Source organism: Callithrix jacchus, chromosome 10, assembly GCF_049354715.1.
Source record: "Callithrix jacchus isolate 240 chromosome 10, calJac240_pri, whole genome shotgun sequence".
Taxonomy (NCBI): Eukaryota; Metazoa; Chordata; class Mammalia; order Primates; family Cebidae; genus Callithrix; species Callithrix jacchus.
In genome coordinates this window covers 30961461-30979602 of record NC_133511.1, presented here as the reverse complement: position 1 = coordinate 30979602, position 18142 = coordinate 30961461, and the positions used below count along the sequence as shown (strand labels likewise).

The following is an 18142-nucleotide window of genomic DNA, read 5'->3' as shown; positions in this document are numbered from 1 at the left end:
TTGTGCTGCTCGACTGCTCCTTGGATGCCAGGAAGTGTGTCAGTGACAGACAGTGGCACAAAGCCCTTGGACAGGCAACTGAGGAGTATGGGATCTTCTTGGGAAATCCTGGAAAACATTGAAGCAAAGGGAGAATCCTGGCCCAGCCCTGCTTGGAGGGCAGTAGAGAGCAGAGCCGCTCTGGGGCCTTGCAGCCTGACAAGTAAATGCTTCAGAACATGAGCAGAGCCTGGAGGGATGAGGGTCTCCATAGGGATGGGGTTCTCTGCCTTCCTGCCAGGATCCTCTGCAGTCCTGGGCACACACAGCTGGTTGAGGGCTGCTGCCTCTGCCTTCCCCTAGGTGCCTGCCTGTGCAATTTGCCTTGCCTTACTTCCTGAACTACTCATTTGAATATTTCTGAAACAAGGAAACCTCTCGTGATCCATGTGTACATTCCATGGGGAAGAGTGTCTTGTTTTTCCTAGAAACCCCTTTAAAATGACACTCCCACTGAAAGTATGAGGTGCAGAATGAGCTGCCTTCCCCAGCCAGCATCCCAGTGCCCAGGCTCTGCTGCCTGAGGACCGTATCAGTGACGACAGCTTCTAGCTTCCACTCCGTCCTGGGAGAAAGCACCTGAGGATGGCCTGGGCACCCATGGCCACTGTGACAATGCCTCCCTCACCTGACTACCTGCCCCACAGTGTTCATATGACCGAGATGTGCCTATGTCACCCCTCTGTGGTTCCGATGGGTCATCTCTCCTGTCAGGACTTAAGTCCAGCCCTCCATACCTGATAGGGCCACAGACAGGCAATGATTGGTGTGGCTCAATTTCATGTTCTGTCTTGGACTGAGAAGGCTTATCCCTTATGACTATATAGGGGAAGAAGCAGGCAACCCAGCTGAAGTCCCTGCATCCCCCACCATCTACCTGGAGTGAGGGCCCCTCTGGACCTGTGCCTGTGCCTTGCAGCTATGCCTCTGGAGGCCACCCCCACAGACGTTCTATTCCCCAAACGCTGTCTCCTTCTGGTATTTCAGTTTTCTGCCCTCTGGTCCTAGCATTTTACTACCTAGAACGTTTGCCTTAGCTGACCTTACATGTTTTGTGTTAATGGTGTTCAGAGCAATGGCTTCCTAATGATGGTGTTCATATTGCCGTGGCCTCTCCTGGAGGGCCAGTGCCCCACTGAGTTCCAGGAGCTGCCAAACACGCTGTCTACCTGCGTGGAAAGCCCTGGAGGTGTACAGTGCTCAGCCTGCGTGGAGGAGCATGGCAGGCCTTCTCTCTGGCTTTCCCAGTTCATCAAAGTGGCCAAGCTATGACTTCTGTGAAGCCACTCTGGAATTTTGGCTTATCCTAAACCGAGGAGACAATTAAGCAGAGCAAGCATTTTGGAAACATTCACTATGTCCCACGCCATACACTGGGATTCAAAAGAGAAAAAGAGGTAGAGGAGATAAACACGTAATTCCCTATGCAGCTGGTTACATTCTATACCAGTATACTCAGGGCTGTAAGTTAGGGCACTTGGCCCAGTCTCTAAAGATGGTGAGAAAGGGATCAAGGGGCACCTCAAATAAGTCCTAAACTGATGAGGGTTAGGCACAGGAAGAAAGGTGTGGGCTGAAGGTGGAGTGGGGCACACCAGAAAAAGATCCTGTGAGCACCTGCTTTCCCATAATTAAGTGATTTTTTCATGGTTTAGTGCAGATGGAACATAAAATGTGTCAGAAATGCTGGGTTGAAGCTGAGAATTCCAGCAGTAGTCATGTCACGGAGGAGCTCATTTGCCTTGTTAGGAAACTCTCTTATCCTGTAAGTAATGGGAAAACCATTGAAGAGGTTTTTAAAAGGGGTGATATGATTAGATTTGTGTGTTAAATCATCAATCACGCTGGTAGCTCTGGAAAGAATAGATTGGAACAGGACAAAATAAGGTAGAAGGCCCAATCCACTGTCAATAACACAGTAGTTTAATAGATAGAAGACGGTTAAGACTTTAATAATATCACTACTATTCATGGAGTGTTTGTTATGTGCCAGACACCATTCAAAGACCTTAAAAGTTTTACATATTTAATGTTTACAATAACTCTACCAGGAAGCCTCTATGAAGATTTCTGTTTTATGGAAAAGAAAGTGAAATACAGGGAGTTGGAAAACTTGACAGAAGCATATGGCCTAGTGAACTGTAGCACTGAAGGGTGGGGGCAAGATTTAGGAAGACTGCAGAAGGAACCACGGAAGGCTAGAACAGGGGAAGGAGAGAGGGAGGAGTCCAGAGCGGTTCCCAGGTTCCAGCATCAGTCACTGCTGGATGGGGTTGCTGATTAGTAAGCTAATTAATTTAGGAAAACATTTTAAATAAAGGGGAAGAAAGAGAATTAATTTCATTTGGAACCTAAGCCTGAGGAGTATGCAGGGTAACAAGGCAGGAACAACTTTCAGCTGAAGTTCAAAGGAGCAGCCTAGGCTGGAAGTACAGATCTGCTAGTTGTGCACGTGATGAGAGCTAATAGCTTGTCCTAGTCCGGGAAGGCTGTTTGAATGCTGAAAATACCTACATCCTGTTTTTGGCCTAAGTAAGTATAATCAGAAAAATGATTCCCAGCTTTAAAAGTTGATAGAAGGTGACTAAAAATAATAAAGGCCGGGCCTAGCCTGTTATACATGACAACACTTCCCAGGCTCTGGTTGCAGCTGTGTGGTTCTTCCCACCTGTTCCTGAGCTATGAAGCCGCCAGTCCCAGGCTCCTCTCACAGAATTTTGCTGATCCTCTCTTCCTTGTTAGCAACAGGAGCGTGAATAGTGAGGGTGTGGTGTGCTCAGGTGAGACAGTGGCCAGGGGGCTGGTCTAGTGCTGAAGGACTGCCCTGCATTTTTGCAGGAACTATTGGATAAGCACTGGAATAACGTGGTAGAAAGTCTGAGTGAGGCCTATAGGACCCCCAGGGGCAGAGAATCCTTTTCTGGTCCCTGCTCTGGCTGTATCCCTACAGCATAAGACAAAGAATGTTTGAAAAGCTAGGACAGCGGCCAATGAGGGCCTTGATTAAAGGCCTGTACAGGAGCCCTGCTGTATCAATGGCTTCTACTGATAAATTTAATTTGCTTCTTGGTTTAGTGGCAGTGGATGGTTGCTACTCTTGATTCTAACAAAACCAAAAGAGGTAGAGTCAGCTTAGGTTGTAGCAGTTGGGAGCAGAAGAAGAGGAGGAGTGATTCAGGTTTGCAGTAAGACTCGAACACAGTCCTCGCCAATATCCATGGGTCTTAGTCCATTTGTCCATTTGCATTGCTATAAAACAATACCTGAAGCCGAATAATTTAGCAGGAAAAGAGGTTTATTTGGCTCAAAGTTCTGCAGGCTGTACAAGAAGTGTGGTACTGGCATCTTCTGGCGAGGACCTCAGGAAGTTTCCAGTCACGGCAGAGGGGAAGGGGAGCCAGCATGCTGCGTAGGAGACAGAGAGCAAGAGAGAGAAGGGAAGAAGGTGCCAGTCTCTTTTTAACAATCAGATCTCCTGGGAACTAATGGAGTGATAACCCACTTATCACTGCAAGGACGGCAGCAAGCTATTCATGAGAGCGCTGTGTCTGTGACCCAAACACCTCCCGCCAGGTCCCAACACCAATACTGGAGATCAAATTTTAACACAACATTTGGAAGGGATGAATATCTGAACCACATCAATGGATGTTCTAGCTAAATCTTATGAGTAGGGGATGTGGACATAGAGGATAGTGGGCCAACAAAGGGGAATCCAGATGACAGCCAGTGCTTCAAAGATTGACAGAGAAAAGGAAGCCTGAAAGAAAGGAACAGTTACACAGAAAAGATGGGCAAAATTAGAAGTAACATCAGAGAGGAAGGAACATCACAGGCCTGGCCTAGACATTAGACAGTTAAGAGGCTGCATCTGGACTTGTCAGGGCAGTTGAAACCATTTCAGAGCAGAGAGATGGTGCAGGTATGAAATAAATGAAGCTGCTGCAGCAGAGAGCCAGGGCTCAGGGACCTGCTGCATTTGCTCCCCAGGCCTGCCATAACAAATTGCCATAAACTGGCATCACCAAACAACAGAAATTCATTCTTTCATGGTTCTAGAAATCATAAGCCCCAAATCAAGATGTCGGCAGGCCATGCGCCCTCTGTAGCTTTTAGAAGAAAGTCTATTCCTTGACTCCTCCTCCTTCTGGTGGCTGTGGGCACTCTGAGACTTTTGGCAACAACACTCCAATGTCAGTCCCTAGCTTCACCTTCTCTGCGTGTCAATTTCAAAACTCCCTCGGTTTCTCTCCATAAAGTCACTTATGATTGGATTTAGGACCACCCTGATGATACAAGACAAGTTCCTCTTTCAGCAAATTTAACTTAATCACATCTTTTGCCAAGGAAGATGATATTCACTCCTCTGCCATGGAAGACAATATTCACAAGTCGTGAATACATCTTTAGGGGGGCACGTTTTTCTCCACCTTCCACAAGAGGAACAGTAAAATTCTGGACAGAAGAGAAGAACTCAAAGAAAATAAATTGTTAGAGAAATGGGAAGACATGACATATTGCAGCAACATTCTAAAGAGTCGAGAACATCAGGAGAAGAAGCCGACCAAAAGCAAGGTAGAGCACTGACTGATACGTGGCGTGAAGTGCGGAGAGCATGAATCTTTATTGCTGCTGTGCTGGGTTAAGTGCATGATGTGCATCAGCTTGTTGGCCTGGGGAGGGGCAGGAGCTGTGTATCACTAACTCAGGAACTAGGGCTCTGCTGGTTATTGTATTGCCTGTGTCATGTTTGGCAAGGGTCCCCTTGCCAAGGAAGAGGGAAGCCATCAGGTTGCTGGAGCCAGCCCACTCTAAGCAGCATGGACCGGTTTTATCAGTCTTTCCCCCACCACTCGTGTCACAGACAAGAGGCAATGAAAGTGGGGCATGTGGCTTCTGATGGCTAAAGGCGGGGGGACATTCCTAAGAGAAAAGAACTGAGGACAGGAACCAATCCTGGGTGGGGTGGAAGAGGGTTGAGGGTGGGGAGGAAAGTGCCCAAAAACAGGGCAGCAGAAGTCCTGTCAGTGCCCAGTGAGAGGCAGGCTGATGTTGCCAGGAGGAGGGCCTCCCAAAGAAGAGACCTGTTGACCCCATCCCCGTTGCTTCAGGAGCCCATCCCTGTTGCTTCCCAATCTGCAAACACTTGCATCCTCAGAATACTGCCGGGTTTTTGCAGTTATGATGGGTGCCACTTATCAGCTCCGCGTTCTTGGGCAACTCACTTCACCTCTCTAGGCCTCAATTTTTGCACCCACAAAATGGAGCTAACAAAGCACCTACCTTACTTCAAAGAATTGCTCTGAGGATTAATGGAGTAATGCAAATAAGAACTAGGCATAGCCCCCAGCACTTAAAGGCTCTTGGCAGAGGACCAGCTTTTAGTTATTGTTACTAGTGTCTGGAGCTCAGCATGGTGGCTCACACTTGGAATCCCAGTAGTTTAGAAGGCCGAGGTGGAAGGACTGCTGAGTGAACCCAGGAGTTTGGGAACAGCCTGAGCAATCTAGCCAGACCCTGTCTCTACAAATAGCTGACTGCATGTGCATGTCCCTGTAGTCAGAACCCTTTAGGAAGCTGGGGTGGAGCCTGGGGAATTTGAGGCTGTAGTAAACTATGATGGTGCCACTGCACTCCAGCCTGGGCAATAGAGGGAGACCCTGTCTCTAAAATAATAAATAAATAAAATAAAATGGAATCATGACTATGTCTGGGACTTGGAGCTACAGTGTGATTCACATGCTGTGGAGTCCATACCAAGCTCTCTTCCCTCTTCAGAGTGAACATTTTTCCATTTTTCCTGCAAAATTCTGCTTTCTGGGTTTCTAGCCAGTGGGCTTCACCCTCTATTCCTCTCAACACTACCAGGGGAATGCTGCTTCCCACAACTGAACAGGGAAGCCCCACAGCACCCTAGGGTCCTGTGGCTGCGCTTCCCTCACCTGCAAGTCAGGTTGCTCTGTCGGTTTTTATTTTTTCAAAGAATAGTAGCCTTTTCTCGCCTGATTCTCCACAACCCAGGTACCCATACAGCAATTTGTTCCAGATGATGGGAAATTTACATAGTCCTGCTCAGCATAAAAAATATTTCCCCAATGCTTACCAACCTCTGGAAAAGAGGGTGTTTTCAAGTCTGCCAGCCAATCATCAACACTTCACTGGAAATGCATGGGCCTTTAATCATTGTTGTCCAAACATGGGAAGAGCTGCAGCCATCAGAGACAGAATTTTTGCTGGTGCAATCCAAGAAAGTTGTGCAATCTCTCACCTGCTGAGCTTCAAATAGAAGCCCCCAAGGAGTCATTGTTCAGTGTCTCTCTGGGAGATGTGTGTCTAGGAGGTTGGAGAGAGTTTACTTGATGAATCAAGTGGGGTTTTTAGCTGAAGCAGGTCCAATGGAATAGAAAAAGTAGTCCAAGAAGGAAGCCTGATGAATCACACCTTCCTTCCTGCTGACAGAGGGGCAGTGCTCCCTCACTCTAGGGGTAGACATAGCTACCAAAATGCTATGTTTATCACCTTGTTACTCAAACTGGTCCAGGACTAGTGGCACCAACAGCACCCGGGGACTTTAAAAATTCAGGCCCTTAGGCCCCACCTCAGCCCAACTACAAATTTGCATTTTAACAAGATTCCTGAGTGCTGTCTGTGCACAGTACAGTTTCAGAAGCACTGATTTATGGGACACTCATAAAGTCTCCATCCCTTCTCCCACCCCAAAATATCTTCTTCCATTAAGCCCTGCTACGGATGCCTGAAATTTATGTATTAATCACTCCTCAATTAAGACTGAACAATTCTTTTAAGAAATTACAATATAGAGTCATCATTACACCAAAGTCCTTCTTCTTCTGCAGTCCTTCAAGGAGTGGCAAGATGAGATTTTTCTTAAAACCTTTTGTTTGAAAATGCCCGCCGGCTTCCTGTGCCATACAACCACCTCAGGCCTGACTGATGCCTCTGCGAAGATCATGATGTAGTCTGTTGTTTCTATATGCAGGAGAGTTAAAATAATGTTAGATACCCAAACGGTTTTGTTCCAGGATGCACATACTTCATTTTTTTCTATGCCAGTACCTAGCTTAGTGCCAGCTTAGAGTTGGCACTGTGTTTGCAGGGAGGCTGAACACTACTACCTGTTTTGAGTGTCTGTTATGTCACCAGCACTGAGCTGGGCACTCTTGTTTTCTCTCTCTTTCCATTTCTCTTTCAGTGTCTGATACGGTTTGGCTGTGTCCCCACCCAAATCTCATCTTGAATTGTAGTTCCCGTAATTCCCATGTGTTGTGGGAAGGACCTGGTGGGAGTTAATTGAATGATGCGTGGTTTCCTCCACACTGTTCTCATGGTGAGTAAGTCTCATGAGAGCGGATGGTTTTATAAGGGGAAAACCCATTTCATTTGGCTCTCATTTTCTCTTGTCTGCTGCCATCTGAGACCTGCCTTTTGCCTTCCGCCATGGCTGTGAGACCCCCCCCCCCCAGCCACACGGAACTGTGAGTCCATTAAACCTCTGTTGCTTTATAAATTACCCAGTCTTGGGTATGCCTTTATCACCAGTGTGAAGACAAACTAATACAATGTGTCTGCCTGCCTATCCCCACAGATGCATATCCTCACAACAACCCCTCTGAGTAGATGGTAACTGTCTCCCTTTCCCAAGGCCACACAGCTAGCAAGTAACTGGGCGGGTCATTTGTGCCCAGAGCTCACATTTTCCAACAGGTGATTTTGCCTCCAGGTAAAGGGTTAAATGGCTGGATGGTGAATGGATAGTGAGAGATGTTGTCTGGGCTTCTTAGCAATATTCGCTTTTCAGGAATGACCCCCAAATGCATCTAAGAGTGAAGCCTTATTTTTATTGGCCTAGAGGAGAGAACAGCAACTGCTGCTGCCTAGTTCTGTGATGGAACAGAGACCCTTCTAATAGGCCTGTACTCCCTACTAGCCAGCATGAACACAAAGGAAAGTCTTAAATACCTTCAAAGGAGAAACTCCAGGCACCTGACTTGCCTTAAAAAGTAAATGAGTAACTTGATAAGCCAGAAGATAATAGTAACTTAAAACAACAGCCAAGGAAGGTAGAGTCAGGAGATGTTTGGTTGCTTATAGAAGTTATAGATACCATCTTAAGATATGTTCCTGATTGTTTCTCAGAAACCCAGATCCCCACCAAACAAATCCACTGGCACATAGACCTCAGATAAAGGGGAACTGAAGGCTGAACCCTGATCTCCTTTTTTGTTCTAAATTTCTTCCTGAAGGGCGGAGGAAGTCACACCCACTAGCTGGAGCTCGCACTCTTTTCTACTGACCCCATTTTTTAAGCAAAGCTTCTCTTCCTTAACCAATTGCAAATCAGAAAGTCTCTGAATTCACCTTTGACCTGTAACCCCTGCACCTTCAAGATATCCCACCCATTCAGGCCAAAACCAAGGTAAAACCTCTTGTCTGAATTTAACAATTTTTGCCTATAATTTCTGCTTTCCTGAAATTTACCGCTGCCTTTAAAAACCCTTACCTGCAAACCATCAAAGAGGTCAGATTTAAGTGTTAGCTGCCTGGGCCTCTTTGCTTGATGCCCTGTAAGTTAACACCTTCCTTTTGCCTGCCATAGACTCGGTGTGGATACCTGGTGTTACTGCGCTGGGCAGGTGGACGCCCTGAGCTAAGCTTCAGGAGCTGGTCACTCCTATTTGAAGGTCATCTCTCATGCTTTTTAACAAAACTTCACTGGAAGAACTTCATGAGGAAAGAAACAGATTAGGATTCAACACAGGTTCCTAAACAAGTGCCCAAATCCTTCTGGGGGAATCAAGCTATAAAAATTAAACATAAAAGCAAAGATCAAAAATCAGTTTCACTGAGTGTCAAGTTAAAAACTAGGATTTGTACAGTTCCCCCATCAACAGCTTTCCTCCCCATGGTTTGAGAAGTTCAGAATGCCCCATGGTACATGATTAAAATTCCCTCTTTTGGTGGCTCCCCCTTTCTTGCCTTCATCTTTTTTGGTCTGAGCCGACACCAGAGACAATTAGGGACTGTATAATCATTGCTGCTGGGGCTGAGCTTCTACTCACATGCTCCTTAGAAGGAACTGATTACCATATTAAGCATCTTTCACTTGACAAAAATCAGTGAGAATGTTTTCCTCTGTTTTCCCCAGAATGCAGACAAGAGTGTCAAAAGGGAGAGGCAACGGGAGCCACCAATGAGGACTAAATAGTCAGAATCTTCTCTTTATCTTTCATAGCATTTATTTCCTTTGATGTTGAAATCTCCTTTCTCTTCTTGTGTTTTATTTATTTGTTTTTGATTTATTCTTCTTCTTGTTCTGCTTCTTCTCCTTTTTTAACTGCCATTCAGAGCTGCATCCCCTTCCACAGAGCCCTGAACCTGCCAATGTCAATTGAAAAGATCAGCCCAGCTCTGGCAGTTTGAATCATCATGTAGCTGCAGCCCCAGAGGCTGACCTACACACCACCTCAAATCTAACCAATGGGACCCAAGGATCTAACTCATGATTGGCAGTTGGTGTGAGAATATCAGGTCTTATTCACCATTTTCAGTCAACAGCCTAGAAAAGAAAAGCAACCCGCAGAGCCGAATTTGCAACGGCCCTGCCGTACTTTCTCACTTTAGGGCAAGTAAAGTGGCCACTCATCAATTATCCAAATAATTCAAGGGCCAAACACCATTTTCCCTAGAAATAGTAAAATAATTGAAGCAAAAGGAGAATTAGGTGTGATCTGCATTAGTGACTTGCTTCATCTGCCACATCGCTTTGTCAACCTAACCCAGGATGGTGTCATTAAGACCACTAGATGTGAGGACAATGGGATTAATGTATTAAGTGTATTCCATGTTTCAAGCAATGTCCAACAGGCTTTGCATGCATTTTCTTATTTAGGTCTACACCTAATAAGATCTGGGCCTCTCCCTACCCAATTCTGGAGTAGTCCATTCATTCAAACCATCATAGTCTGCAGGTCATAAATAAGGATTAAGAGGATTGCAATTTTAACTCTTTAAACTATATAAAAGGGAATCCAATTCATAATATAGAGCAACACTTCCCCGAAACAAACAACCAAACCACATTGACCCCCAACTCCAGCTCTCCCCTGCCCCGCAGCTACCATGGAGCCCTCCTTTAGAACCTCCCCTTCCAGTGTCCTCAGGTTCCTCCAGGAGCCCTGTAGGGATCCCAGAGCCCCACACATTGGATGCCAGAACGTAAGAAATCTATGAGCCCCACACTGGGCACCAGAATATAGGGAGCCAGCCCTACGTCACCTGTGGGTACCCTGAGTTTGGTGGTGACAAAGGAATGAGAAAAAGACAAATTAAGAGTGCAAAGAGTGGGACCATGGGGCCATCACTTTATTACTCTGGTGGAGGCAGTGAAGGCCCCGAGCTCTGATCATCCACACAATTTTTTTTTTATAATCACTTTGATCTACAGGGTAGGGCTGGAGTGATGGGTGAATCAGTGAGCCAGAACTGGTGTGTCATCCTAAGGATTGATAACAGTGGTGGTTTGGGAGTTTCACAAAACAAGAACACGTGGTTATCTTTAGCTTATTATCTATGTGCAGCTGGTGGAACGTGGACCTTACAAGGAGCCTACAAGTCTGGCTACGTCGTAGTGCTACGAAGGGGTTTTACATCCTTGAGCACCATATTTATGGTAACAGAGCCTAGGCCACCCTGCACCAGAACATGAGGCATGGAGAGGCCTTTTTCCTCAGAGGCCTCCTGTGGCCTTCTGCAGTTTGTTGTTCTTTGTTTATATGTTACTCATAACCAATTTATGTAGGCACTCTATAAGTCCTTTCTCTTCTGCTGTTTTTCCCAACAAGTCCCTGCCACATGGTCCTAGACTTTCATTTCTTTCTCTGCTACCTCCCACTTTTCTAGTCAAGTCCCTTTCTATTCATTCAGTTGATTCTACATCACAAAAACTGTAGAACCAGCTGTCAAAGACGGAATTCTCATTTGGATGAAGGAGGAAGAAAAATTGTACTGGCTGCCAACAAAGACATTGTCTTTGATGGGGTGGTTGGGGCTATGTCGAGTAGGAAAAGGACAGGCTGAGAACATTCACGGGGTAATGAAAGATATTATTATCTCTATTCCATAGTGAACAATCTGAAGTCCCAGTGAATTGTCTGAGGTCACAGACCCAACATATGACCAGAATTGTCTGAGCTCATAGATTCAACAAATGAGAAGGATTGTCTGAAGTCACAGACCCAGCAAGTGACAAGCATGATCTGAGGTCACAGACCCGACAAGTGACAAGAATGGTCTGAAGTCACAGACCCAACAAGTGACAAGAAGTAGAACCAAGATTTGTATGACAACAAAACCCACCATTATTTTTACCACAGGTCTTCTGTGGAAGATAAAATGAATCTGAGATGAGCACCATAAGAGCAATCAGATTCTCAAGACCTATCTCTCATTGCCTTTCAGTGAAACAAATGTATTACAGGAGGAAGATGTAACCAAAGGATGTCACAACTGACTCCCAGTGAACTCATGATCCATCCATTAACATCCTTTCAACCCTTGCCCAACACTTCCTAGGTCAACACTTTGTGATAATATATAGGTATGGTCTGGCTTTCCTTAATAAGTTCAAATTTATTCATTCAACAAATACTAGCTAAATGCCCACCATGTAAGAAGTCATGTGAAGAGGTGGACAGGCACAGTTTTTGTTTCAAGAGGCAAAGGTCAGAGTCAACTTATGAAGACAGTCATTTAAATAATCAGAGTGTACACGGTGGTTTGGGGAAAGAGCAGGAAACACCCACTGGGCCCGAGTGGACTGGGAAAAACGTCACCACAGTCATAGCATTTGACTCTACTCTTGGAGACTTGTGTCCTCCTGCCTTCTCATTTTAATACTCAAGGTTATCTTGAACTGTCCTCAATTTTCATACTTAATCATTGTTTTTCACACTTAATCATTGTGTTTCACACTTAATCAATCACTGTGTTCTAAAGAAATTGTTAAATTGAACAGATCCAGAGCGACGTCCTCCTATGATGAATCACATAGGAAAATTATATTTATTGGGCCTCTGCAGAGCTCAATTTCACTATCACTGTCATAAATACTTTTTGTGCATCTATTGAGATAAAATTACAAACAAACAAAGACATACTTCTGGCCTCATGGAGCTTAAAGTCTATTAGAGGAGATATATACTAATCAAACATTTGTGCAAGGTATGTAATATTCTGTCCAATGACGCTGAAATTTCTACCATGCTCTGAGATCATAGACAAAGGGGATCTGACCCGTGATGGAGGTAAAAATAGAATCTTTCTTTTTTTCTTTTTTCTTTCTTTCTTTCTTTCTTTTTTTTTTTTTTTTTTTTTTTTTGATGGAGTCTCACTCTGTTGCCAGGCCAGAGTGCAGTGGTGTGATCTTGGCTCGCTGCAACCTCTGCCTCCTGGGTTCAAGTGATTCTTCTGACTCAGCCTCCTGAGCAGCTGGGACTACAGGTGTGCACCACCATGCTCAGCTAAATTTTGTATTTTTAGTACAGACAAGGTTTCACCATATTGGCCAGGATAGTCTCAATCTCTTTACCTCGTGATCCACTCACCTCAGCCTCACAAAGTGCTAGGCTTACAGGCATGATTATCACGCCTGGCCCCAGAGATTTTTTTAAAAGAATCAATGCTTGAGCCAATACTGGAAGGCAGTGAGGGGAAGAAAAGATTATCTCACACAGAGAGAATAAAGAGCCCATGGTGGGAGCGGGCAGAGCAGACCAAGCTGCTGAAAGAACAGTGATGTGCTGAAGTGGAGAGCAAAAGGGTGAATAAGGGACAGGTCTGGGAGGCAGGTGCCTGGGTCAAGCCATATGAAGCCTGCAAGTGGGTTAAATATGCTAGTCTTTATCCATGAGTAATGTGAAGGCTTTTACACCAATGTATGGCAACATCAGATCTGCATCTTTAAAGGTTGCTTGGGCTTCTACTTTGAGAACACTTTGCAGAGACACAAGAGTAAAAGTGGGAGACAAGTTAGGAGATTATTGCAGAATTTCACAGGAGTTGGAAAGGTGGAAAGGGCAACACGCTTGATATTTTAAAACATGGCTCCAGTTCTGAGGTCTTCCATTCACATGGCAAGGAAGCCTGAGCTGTGAAGTTATCTTTGAGTTTCCCCGGCTACAAAACAAGGGGAGATACTTTTATCTCCTTCCCAGGGTGCTTTGGAAGATCAAATTAAATAATGGAAAGAAAAACATAAAATGCATAATAGAACCTTTATAGCAAGAAAACCAATTAAAATATATTTAATGATTACCTACGGCTATGAGCCTGAGGATTCAAATCAATAAGTTCACCCAAAAGAAATAAAGCCTGAATAAAGTAATGTAATTTTAGGTTGATTAGATAAAGAACATGTGGTCTATATACACCACGGAATACAATACAGCCATAAAAAATGAAATCATGTCCTTTGCAGCAACATGGATGTAGTTGGAGGCCATTATTCTTTTTTTTTTTTTAATTTTTTATTGGATTTTAGGTTTTAGGGTACATGAGCAGAGCATGCAAGACAGTTGCGTAGGTACACACATGGCAGTGTGCTTTGCTTTCCTTTTCCCCTTCACCCACGTTTGGCATTTCTCCCCAGGCTATCCCTCCCCACCTCCCCCTCCCACTGGCCCTCCCCTTTTCCCCTCTATAGACCCCAGTGTTTAGTACTTCCCTTTCTGTGTCCATGAGTTCTCATTTTTCATCACCTGCCTATGAGTGAGAATATGCGGTGTTTCAATTTCTGTTCTTGTGTCAGTTTGCTGAGGATGATGTTTGGAGGCCATTATTCTAAGCGAATTAATGCTGAAACAGAAAACCAAGTATCACATGTTCTCACTAAAAAATGGAAGCTAAACAGTAGATACTCATGAACATAAAGATGGGAACAGAAGACACTGGTGACTCCAAATGCAGGGAGGAAAGTGGACAAGGGCTGAAAAATTTCCCACAGAGTACCGTGCTCACTATCTGGGTAACTGAATCAATAGAAACCCAAACGCCAGTATCATGCAGTGTGCCCTTATGATGAACCTGCACACGTACCCCCGAATCTAAAATAAAAATAAATAAAATGAAATGAAATGAAATGAAAATCAGTATGCATTCTTGGAGCTACCTGAGAGAGAAATTTTGCAAGAAAATTGAACAAGGGAGAGAAAAAGGGACCGATGGAGGAGAAAGAGAAAAAATGACATGGAAGAAAAAAGAGGGAAAGAAAAAGAAAGGGAGGGAGAGAAAGGATACTAGGACAGTTTGCATTTAGCTGTTTAAAACAGAGAATAGGAAAAAAGAAAAAGACTCGTGTAAACACAGAGAAAATAGACAAAGACCATTTCTATCCTCGGAATGCTCACTCTGCCTCCAGCCTCATCATCTCATGATATATTTATAAATCAGAAGGCCTCCTTTTTAAATAAGCCATGATGCTATATATATATATATATATATATATTCCCTTTTTACAGAGTTTTGTTCATTTTCTGCATTTTCCCCATGCGAACCTTTGCATAATTACCCAATTGATAACATTCTCCTGATCCTCCATAAAATAAATAAACAAAGCCAAGAAAAGAAAGGCTTATCCTGAATTTTTCAGAAATGCTGATTCCAGAAAGAACAAAAATGTTTTTTTAATTTTGTTTCTGTTCTGCAGTTGTATAGCAAGAACTTAGCTTTTTAAGTGATGAATAAGTTAATCCTATTATTCATCTTAAAAAATTCTACTGAAACCTTTTTAAGTTTTTATGACAGAGAAGCTTGCATTCACAATGCACTTGGAATTTAGAGCATAAATTTCCTACAAATATTCAAAGAATGTTTTCAGATTACTGCAATTCTGCTGAATATTACCTTTGATATCTCTCGGCCAGCTCTCTCCCATCTTTTTTCTCTTGTGGGCCCTTTCCCACTGATGGCTTTGTTCCTAGAACCTTCACTCCATACAGCGTGTCAAATGCTTCCCAGAGCTTGGAGAGATGGGCTTCTGGCTTCCTACACCAAGCCCAGCCATGCCAACTGTACAGAAATCCAGGGCAATGGGGTGAACGCCACCTGCCTGTTGGATTACTTTCCTTTTCTGCCTGTGCTAGCTTCTCCCAAGCTGTGACAGTCTCTCTTGCAGAGTGACCGAGTCACCTTGAAGCGGAAACACATCCGCGTGTGAGTTCTGCAACAATGTGATTGAAATTATCCTGCTAGCCTAGCAGATAATTATCTTAATAAGAAATTTCCTTTGAAAACACAGATTCTACAAACTGCCTCTTGATCTCCCAACCTGAACCAAGCAAACAGCTCCATCTCAAAATATGATCTTAAGATGAAATTAGTATTGATTATGAGGGATAAAAAGTGCTGCATGGAAGACAGTAAAAAATTATTTCAGATTAGAGGGTAGGGAAATAAAATGAGAATAAAAATGAAGGATTAGCAAAGCACTATAAAATGACAATAAAGTCCAGTGTTGTTAAATCACTAAGTTAATTAATAGAAGATTCTGGAAAAATATATTAAGGTACCACTAAGTTATGTGACCTGATTTTAAAAGTGTTCAACAGATTAAACAATTGAGAAAGAGAGGGGGACATGAGGGCAGAAGGCTGGATGCTAAACAGGACTGACCTACATTAATTTTACTTTTGCCCTCATTCATTCGTCTCACTTTGTATGAGCCCAGTGTGTGCAAATATGCATTAAGTGATATAGAAGCAGAGGACAGATCACCGTCCACTAGGCACTTATGAACTATTCAGAGGAGATCGCTACAGGCACGATGGTTCAGCCAAGAAAACATTACAAGAACTGTGCCACCCCTCCGCAAAAAATAAAAAATAAAGAAACAGTGGAAAGTTGTACTAAAGGAATCAGGAAATTACCAGCTCGACCCCCCAACAGGTGGGGAATCCCTGCAATGTATTTTGCATTTGCTCTCTGGATGGAATTACAGAGCTGGGACCTGCTCCCTCATGGAGGTAGGCTCAACACAGAAAAAGAACATAATTCCTGTCGACAGTCTCCCAGACAGAACAGATGCCTTGGGCAGGACTCCAGAATGTAGAAAGTAGGTGATGGGTGTTGAATTGACATCCAGAAACAGGGCCGAGTCTAGAAGCAAAAACAGAGAAATTACTCCCCACATGTCATGGACTCTTCATGGAAAGGGATCTGTGAACTTGAGAGGACAGGCCGTAGATTGCATAATCCCTTAGATAAATGTTATGTTTATTAGAGTAACAGAGCAAGAGACCTGGAGGCAAACCATTTTCTTTCATAACCTCACTCCACCACTAATTAGCTGAATAATGTTGGAAAAGTTATTTACTCTTCCTCTACCTTCCTTCATTACTCTTAAGATGGGAGTCATCATAGGACTTATCTTATGAGTTGTTATGAAGACTAAGTGATTGCATGTAATGCACTCAAAATAATTCCCTGCATCGAGTAAACACCCAATAATTATTTACTATAAAATAATTGTCATAATAAAACCTAAATTTTGACCAAGCATGGTGGCTCACACCCGTAATCCCAGCACATTGGGAGGCCAAGCTGGATTGCTTGAGCTCAGGAGTTCAAGACCAGCCTGGGAAACATAGTGAAACCCTGTCTCTACTAAAAACACAGAACGATTAGCCAGGTGTTGTGGCACGTGCCTGTCATCCCAGCTACTTGAGAGGCTGAGGTAGGACGATCACTTGAGCCCGGGTGGCAGAGGTTGCAGTGAGCCAAGATTGCGCCATTGCACTCCAGCCTAGGTGAGAGAGAGAGACCCTATCTCAAAAACAAAAGAAACAACAACAAAAATCAGAATCTCAACACAGTTGTATTTGAGTTACTGAGCATTCATAACATTTCAAAATAACAGGTGAGAACATTGGACCTTGTCCTAGGGGTGAATTGAGAACACGTAAGAGAAAATGTCTGAGGAAAAAGTGATTTGGCCAAGACAGTAGAAGTCAGAAAGAAACTCACAAAAAAGGGTGTCTAGAGGCAGAAGCTGAGCCCTAGGTCTCAGGACCCCTATCCTTCTGTGAGATTCTCCTTTCAAAGACACTCTTGAGGAGTCTGGCTCTTATTTTGATTATGGAATTTGATTATGCCACCAAAAGAAATTTGAAAAGCATGTCATTTCCTTGCATAAAATCCTACAGTAATTTCCAACTAGAATAAATTACATACTCCTAATCTTTCAAACTAATTCCCAGTGAGGTTCCTGGGTATATTAGCGAGGACCTTGGCTTTCAGGTCATTTCATTCATTGGCCAAGCCTATATGAGGTAAGAATGGATGCTGTGCAAAAACGGCACAGACACACACATGTGCACACACACATCCACCACCACCGCCGCCGCCAATGTCATGCATTGAAAATGTGTAAAAGAGTTCTTGAGGAAAAAAACCAATGAGATAAGAGTAGCAAAGTGTATACAGCCCTGGTTCTTATCCACAAGGAGCTCTGTCCAGACCCAACATGGCTGCATGGAGTCCATGGCTACCACCATGGAAAGGACTCCAGGAGAGAGGCCCTGTTACTTTGCATAAATGTGTATTGCATTGCACATTTACAGGAGAGTGGAGAAGTTGGCAGGGAACATCTCGCTGACAATATGGCACTGGGAACCTCCTTTTTTCAAGAAATGGCACTATTAGAAAGACTGGGACTTAGTTTTGCTGTCCACCTGATCCAAGGAGTTCACCTTGAACTGCTGAGTCAGCATCTGACTGAGCTGTCCAAATCGGGAGGGAATTAATGACTCTCTGATGCTGTGAGCATCTGAACGCCGTAGACTCCATGTGTTCTGAGCCATATACGCTTGAGGCTTCCCCTTAGCAGACACCTCCACTTCATTACCTTCCTTGCCACCCATGGGTTAATAGCTCCTAAATCCAAGTCTCCGGCCTTGATGTCCTACCGGAACTTCAGATGGGTAACGTTTCTGGCTTCTCTCATAATACCTCATACTCAGCATATCTAAAAATGGGTGCCCCAATTTACCCAAAACCTTCTTCTCCCTTGCCTAATTTCCCTAATATAATT

At 44.0% G+C, this 18142-nt stretch overlaps 1 long non-coding RNA gene across 1 annotated transcript in view; it reads right to left on the bottom strand.

The window, feature by feature from the left end:
• The window catches only part of LOC118145740 (uncharacterized), a 43666-nt gene extending 28425 nt beyond the window's left edge, over nt 1-15241 (bottom strand). The window contains exon 1 of the long non-coding RNA XR_004731114.3: nt 14959-15241. This is a non-coding gene — a long non-coding RNA (uncharacterized LOC118145740). The remainder of the gene's footprint in view (nt 1-14958) is intronic.
• Nucleotides 15242-18142: the final 2901 nt, after the last annotated feature.